Source organism: Polyodon spathula, unplaced genomic scaffold (assembly GCF_017654505.1).
Source record: "Polyodon spathula isolate WHYD16114869_AA unplaced genomic scaffold, ASM1765450v1 scaffolds_3235, whole genome shotgun sequence".
Lineage (NCBI taxonomy): Eukaryota > Metazoa > Chordata > Actinopteri > Acipenseriformes > Polyodontidae > Polyodon > Polyodon spathula.
In genome coordinates, this window is record NW_024474699.1 from 70,988 (window position 1) to 78,340 (window position 7,353).

Genomic DNA, 7,353 nt, shown 5'->3' on the forward strand with positions numbered 1-7,353 from the left:
CTTTGTGAAGGAGGTGCTGTTGAAAGGACTAAATTTGGAGGTGAAGTCTATTTTCTGTTTTCAGAACTATGAAAAGTTTTTTGATTTGGCCTTGTGCAGTGAAGAGTTGGCTCAAAGTGTTTGGGATACTTATCAGAAGAAGAGAAATGAAAGGCCTTTTTCGATGTATATTGCAGATCCCTTATTTGCAAGGGAAGTTCGGCCTTTGTTTGTTTTCATGTATAACCCATATGTTGGGCAGGAGGAAGTCGCACAGTATGTTGGCCGTTTTTGCGACATTATTTCGGGACCTTTTAAAGTGCTTGACCCTATAGGTATATGGACTGGGAAGTGGAAATTTATTGTGAGGCTGAAGATCTGCAGTTCAAAGGAGGGGGGTATAGTACACCCTCCGGGTCATGTACAGATTGGGGGAAACAGGGGGTTTTTAAGTTACCCTGGGCAACCGCGAAAGTGTTTTAAGTGCGACACCGAAGGGCATGAGGCGAGCGAGTGCAAAGTAATGTTCTGCCAGAAATGCAGGCGAAAAGGGCATGAAGCGATGGACTGTAAAACTCCCAAAAGTTGCAGTATGTGTGGAGCACTGGATCACCTGTATAGAGAGTGTGGAAAGCGTGGTATGGGTGGTGAGAGAGCAAGTGAGGGTGGTGATGGTGCAAAGAATGATGGGAGTGGAGAAGAAAAGAGTGGAGGTGGGAGTGGTATGGATGGTGAGCGAGCAAAGGAGGGTGGTGATGGTGCAAAGAAAGATGGGAGTGGAAAGGGAATGAGTGGAGGGAGTAAAGGGGGTGGTGATGTAAGTAAGGAAGGTGGTGTGGTGAGAGTGGTTAGTGGTGGAGGGGGTATGAGTGGTAATGAAGTGAAAGGGGGTGCAGGTGTGGGTATGTGTGGTGGTGGTGTGGGTGAAGGTGATGGTGGGGCGGACAAGGTGCAAGAGAGTGAGGCGATGGAGGAAACGGAGAGTGAAATAAAGAAAAAGCGGAAGGACAGAGAACCTGGAGCCGGGAGCAGGAGTGAGGAGAGTGCCAACGAGGGTGCAGCTGGGCCCAGCTGGTATGAAAGCGTGGAGAAGGAGGAGATGAGGAAAAGAAGAGGAGACCCTTTAAGAGGACTGGAACCGAGGGATTTTGAGGGAAAAATAATGGAAGAAAAGGAGGATAATTTAATGCGGAGTCTTTGTAGGAGGGAGTTTTTTGAGTTAATGGCTTGGAAGGAGAGATTGTTGAAGGGGGTGATAACAGAGGCAGAGGTAAAAAAATACAGAACAGAAAGGAATAGAGTTTTGTTATGTGCAAGATGGAAAGATGAAGAGAAAAGAAAGGGGATTATTAAGAAGTAAAGAGGTTTAAAAGAAAGTTTTTGTTCTGTGTTGAATATGATTTTTGAGTTGAGAAAGAAATGTTGAAACTGAAGAGTGGGAGTGGGAATAAAAGATTGTTTTTTTGTTTTTGTTTTTGAAATATTTGTTGTTGCATATGTTTAAAACTTTGGAAAATTGATATGTTTCATTTTGGAAAATTGATGGCTCTGTTATTTTTGAAGAATTAATGTATTGTGTGTTTTTGTTGTTATTTTGATTATGCTAAAGTTTATTGTAATGAAATGATTTTGTTTTTTGTTTTTGGTTGTTTTTGAATGTTTTTGTTTGTTTTTGTTTTTCTTTGTGATGATTTGTAATAGATATGGTTTATAGCCATAAATGTAATGTTTTCTTTTGAAAAGAATTAATAAAATATTTTCAAATAAAAAAAAAAAAAAAAAAAAAAATCTGTTCTTATCAGTTTAATATCTGATACGTCCCCCATAGGGGGACCGTCTATATTAAATGGATTTTTGGAAGCGGGAGATGGAAGCGGGGCTTGCTCCGTCCACTCCACGCATCGACCCGGTATTGCAGTACCTCCGGGAACGGTGCACAGTTCTCAGAAAGGTTCAAAAGAGAGAGAGAGAGAGAGAGAGAGGATTGTGAGAGAGAGAGAGTGAGAGAGAGAGAGAGAGAGAGAGAGAGAGAGAGAGAGAGAGAGAGAGAGAGAGAGAGAGAGAGTAGAGGAACCGGAGTAGAGGAGATGCCCCCCCTACCTGCTTCTCCAAGGACCGTCTCAGGAGGCCCTGCCACGAGGTAGCAGTCGCTAGCAGAATCATCCCGGGAAGTTTTCTCTCTGGCAGAGCCTCAAATACCGATTCTGGGACGCGCCGTTTTCCCGGGCTTTTCTTCTTTAAATGGATTTTTTGAGTCTTGCTCCCCCTCCTTCTCGTAACAGGTGGCGCGCTACTGCTAACATACTCTTTCTCGGGTCGGTGGACATGCAAGGTCAAGAGAGAGAGAGATAGAGAGAGAGAGAGGAGAGAGCGAGGAGAGGAGAGAGAGGAGAGAGAGAGAGAGAGAGCCCCACCCTCCCCTTTCCTGGGACGCGCCGTTTTCCCGCTTTTTTTCGTTCTTTTTTTTTTTTTTTTTTTTTTTTTTTTTTCATATTTCATATTCAGGCAGGCCTAACACACGCAGCAGGCCAGTGTAGCAGCAGCAGCAAAGCGCCCTTTCGCCGGGGCGGAACGGCAGATGCGTTTTGGGAGGAGTTCCCTGTTTTTGTTTTGCGTGCGTGGCCTCGCTGCCGCTTGGCAGAGGGGAGGGCCTTTGGGCCTTTGGGCCGGCCGGAAGGGCTCGGCCACCAGCAAAGGCACGCTCCGGCTTCTCTACAGCTCGAATGAACCTTTCGCCTTTTACTAAAGATTTCCGTGGAGAGGAGCATTTACGAGTTCGATCCAATTTTTGGACAGCCCTTCCCCTCAGGGAGGGGCTCCACCTGGAGTTTAAAAGCAGAACGAGCACAGAAAGGGCGGTCGCCCCCGTTGGAGCCCGGCACCTTTCCTTCCTTCCTTCCTTCCTTCCTTCCTCCCTCCGCCCGCCCGAGAAGCAAGTACCACGACTGCTGCGGCGGGCGGCCGCGCCCGGGGCGTTTGGCCAAAACCATTGTGGTTGCTGGTAGCTGTGGTCTGGTTAGCAGAGGACTAGGGCAGGCGGCAGTCCAGGAGCCAGGTTGTTGAGCAGGTAAGGGGGACCCTTTGAGGGCACCTTATCTGCTGTTTTTCGTTTTCTTTTTCATAGGTTGATACCTTGCTTTTTTTGGCCTTGGCTAAATTTAAAACTTAAACTTTCTTTTTTGTGGGAGAAGGTGTTTATATAGTTAAAATGGCGGCCTCGAGGTTTGCGGCACGTCGTTTTAATTGTATAAGGATTTCCTTGAAGGAGCAGGAGAGAGGAGAGGGGCAGGAGGTTGAATTTAATAGGCTTGAGTTCTCTAGGTCTGTGTTACAGAATAAATTGGGATTCAAGCCAGATCAACTCAATTGTATTATTACTGTGGGGAAGGGAAACACTTGGGATGTGAGTTTTAGGGAGGTGAGTGATTTGCAGAAATGTCACCGGTTGTTTATTTTAGGGAAAGATGACCATCAGTTGAGTAGGTTTCATGTGACTACCTTGACTGATGTTGCTAGGAGGGTGGTGATTGTGAGGATGGGTTCGGAGACTGTGCAGGGAGAGGATGTGTGTATATGGCTGAGAAAGTATTGTTTGGTGCATGGGGGTGCAGAGAAAGTGAGGGATAGTGATGGGGTATGGAATGGTGCTTGGAGGGTGCGTGTAAGTCTGTTGCCAGATCCGAATGGGTATGAGGGGTATAGAATCATTCCCTCTGAAATAGTGCTGGGGATGGATAGGGGTTATGTACATTATTTTGGGCAACCCAAATTGTGTCGGAAGTGTGGGGCAATGGGTCACTTGGCGGCGGGGTGCACAAAAATTATGTGTTATGTTTGTAAAGGTGAGGGGCATGTGGCGAGCGAGTGTCAGGAGAAAAGGTGTAGCTTATGTGACAGTACTGAGCACCTTTTTTACGTGGACAGGCCCGGAGGAAACGATTGGTTTCGTTTCTCCTTGACTACTCTCCCTCTCTCTCGTCTCCCCTTTTAGGGAAAGGGAGAGGGAGAGGGAGAGGGAGAGAGAGGGAGGAGAGGAGAGAGAGGCTTCTACAGGGAACAGCAGGAAGGGAGAGGAAAGAGGAAGGAGAGTACTGAGGGGGAAGGGAAGGGAGGTGAGCAGCAGGGGAGAGGGGAGAGTGAGAGTAGAGAGGATGAGGGGAAAGGGCAGGCATCTGGGGCGGGAGAGCAGAGAGGAAGTGAGGGGGAGGAGGAGATGGATCAGGGGGACGGACAGAAGGAGCAGCAGGGGGTTTCCTTGGCAGTAGATCTGCAGGTTACATCTTCAGAAGAGGACAGTGAGGGGCTCGGAGAGGGGTCGAATAAGAGTGAGGGGGAGGTGGGTCCCTCAGGTACCCAGGACGAGACCCCTATCCCATGTGGCCAGATGCATCCAAGGGGATATGTGGTGAGTGATGTAGAGAGTGGATCGGAGGGGGAGTCTAGTGAAGAGGAGATAGAGGTGGGAGGAGAGCTAGATGAGGAACAAATGGAGCAGGAGAGAGCTTCGGGGAAAAGGAAATTGGAGAAAGGAGAAGATGTAAGAGGTGGTATGAAAGTGGGGAAAAGAGGGAAAAAGGGAATAAAAGAGGACAGTAAACATGCTAGGCCGGGAGCTCCGGTGTCTCCTGGTTCTGACTCCTCGGTACTGAGTGACAGGTCTTATGGTGGGAGGGGTGTTGACCCTGGGGGCACCTCTTTTTTAGACGATGATAACGTACAGCAGTTCTCAGATAGCGTGGGGATGGAGCCAAGTAAAATGTAATGGTTATGTTGTCACACCTTTTGTTGTTCCACATGGCGCTCATAATAGCTACAGTGAATGTGAGGAGTGTGGTGAGCAAGGTCAGGTGCAAAGCTGTTTTAGAGTGGCTAGCAGATATTGATGCAGATGTGTTCTTTTTGCAAGAGTGTGGGATTGGGTTTAGAAAAGAATATAGAGAGTTGGAAAGCATGTGGCTGAAAGGTGAATCAGTGTGGTCGGGGACAGATGAAAATAAGAATGCGGGGGTGGCAATACTGTTTAAAAATAATAAGTGTGTAATTAAAGAGAGAAGTGTGTTGCAGGATGGGAGGGTTGTGATGGTGAGAGTGGTTTGTAATAAACAAGAGATTAAACTGGTGAATGTGTATGCGCCTGTGGAGAAACACCAGAGGGTTGAACTGTTGGGACTGGTGAGGATGGAGCTTAGTTCATCCATACCGGTAGTGATGGGGGGTGACTGGAATTGTGTGAGGAGTGGGAGTGACAGGAAGGCTGGGAAGGAAGAGTTTAAATTAGATAAAACATCGGTGTTATTGAACAAAATTATTAAAGATTTTAAGTTGACAGACTGCTATAAGAGGATCCATTCTGAAGAGGGCTTTACCTGGAGCAACCCTCAGGGGACTAGGAAATCCAGGATCGATATGGTCTTTGTTTCCGAGGGGGTGGAGGTGAAAGGTTGTAAACTGGAGCCTGTGTTCTTCTCCGATCATGTGATGGTGAAGTCAACATTGGATCTGGGAGGGGTGAGTGAAAAGGGGAAGGGAGTATGGAAATTAAATGTAAAATTATTAGAGGATAGTAAAATAAGAGAGAAATATGTAGAGAAGTATAAAGGGTGGAGGTCTCTACAGGTTTTCTTTGAAAGGAAGAGTGAGTGGTGGGATTTTGTTAAAAGGAAAACCAAATTGTTTTTTATAAATGAAGGCAGGGATAAGGTGCGTAAAGCAAGAGAGAAATGCAAATGGCTGGAAAGGAAGCTTCAGAGATTGTTTTTGCAGGAGAGGGCGGGTTTTGAAGTCTCTGAAGAGATAAAGGGGGTGAAAGAGAGAATAAAACATTTAAGGTATAAAAAAAGTGAGTCAGTGATACTGCAAAGCAAGATAGAAAGGATTGAGAAAGAAGAGACCTGTTCAAGGTTCTTTTTTAAGAAAGTATTTGACAGGAAGCAGGTGATGGAGGGGTTAAAAGGGGTCGATGGTGGGGTGAGGAATGGAAATAAAGACATGTGTGAAGTGGCGGAAATTTTTTATGAGAATTTGTACAATGAAAAGAGTGTGGTAGAGAGCAATTACAAAGAAATGATTGAAGGTATCAATGCAGGGTTAAATAATGAACAGAAGGAGATGTTGGTAAAGGGCTTTTCTCTAAAAGAGCTGGATAAAGCTTTGAAAATGAGCAAAATGGGGAAAACGCCTGGGGAGGATGGCTTACCTGCTGAATACTACAAGTGCTTTTGGAGTATTTTAAAATATGATTTGTTGAGTGTTTTTATAGAGATTTCTAATGCTGGGGAAATGGCTGCTTCCTTCAAGAGGAGCATCATCACTCTGCTCTATAAGAAGGGAGATCCAGAAGATTTGAAGAACTGGCGTCCAATCAGTCTCCTTAACACAGACTATAAGTTGCTGGCGAAGATCCTGACTGGGAGGATGGGGCAGGTGATTGATACAGTCATCCATCAGGACCAGGTATGTGCAGTCCCGGGTAGGAGGATAATGGACAGCCTGATACTCGTGAGAGATACTATCTGTTATGCCAGGGAGAGGGAGCTCCCGTTTAGTGTCCTGAATTTGGACTTAGAGAAGGCATATGATAGGATAGCGCACAAGTACATGTTTGGTGTACTGCTGAAAATGGGGTTTCCAATCGGGTTCGTTAATTGGATTCAGATCTTGTATAAAGATATTCAAAGTGTTGTTTTGGTAAATGGGAGCTCGTCTGAACCAGTTAAAATCCGAAGTGGAGTGCGCCAAGGCTGTCCACTGTCTCCTTTGCTGTTTATATGTAGCATTGAGCCTTTAGCCATTGCTATTAGGGCTAATAAACAGACCTGTGGACTGTTTGTACCTGGGAGTGGAGGTGAACAAGTAAAATGCATTTTGTATATGGATGATGTGTCAATCATCTGCAGAGACGAGTTCTCCATGGAGAGGACAATGAGTGCAGTTGAGGGGTTCTGCAGGGCGTCAGGTTCTAAAGTCAACCTTAATAAGAGCGAGTGCATGATGTATGGGAAATGGGCCAGAGTACCCAGTATTGGGTTGTGTTTTAAGAATGATTTTATTAAAATTTTAGGGATTAAATTTTTTAAGAACGGGTCTGGGATGCAGAACTGGGTGGACGTTACAGCAAAGGTTGCACAAAAGTTGGGGCTGTGGAGCCTCAGGGAACTCACCTTTGAGGGAAAATGTTTAATTTTAAAATCTGTTATTTTACCTGTTTTGTTGTATTTGTCAGCAGTGTTCCCTCCAACTAGAAATGTCCTGTGTGCCCTGACACGAAGCGTGATGCGTTTCTTCTGGGGGAGGAAGAATGAAATGCTAAAAAGAGAGGTGGTACACAGGGCCGCAAAAAATGGAGGGAAGGGGGTTCCTGACCTCACGAAAACC

At 45.9% G+C, this 7,353-nt stretch overlaps 2 non-coding genes across 2 annotated transcripts; both read left to right on the top strand.

Annotated features, from left to right (window-relative positions):
* Window positions 1-1,732: 1,732 nt before the first annotated feature.
* Window positions 1,733-1,922, top strand: LOC121311485. Its single transcript, XR_005949290.1, has one exon. It is a non-coding gene; the product is annotated as a U2 spliceosomal RNA (small nuclear RNA).
* A 755-nt stretch (window positions 1,923-2,677) lies between these two features.
* LOC121311456 lies at window positions 2,678-2,795 on the top strand. Its single transcript, XR_005949267.1, has one exon. It is a non-coding gene; the product is annotated as a U5 spliceosomal RNA (small nuclear RNA).
* Window positions 2,796-7,353: the final 4,558 nt, after the last annotated feature.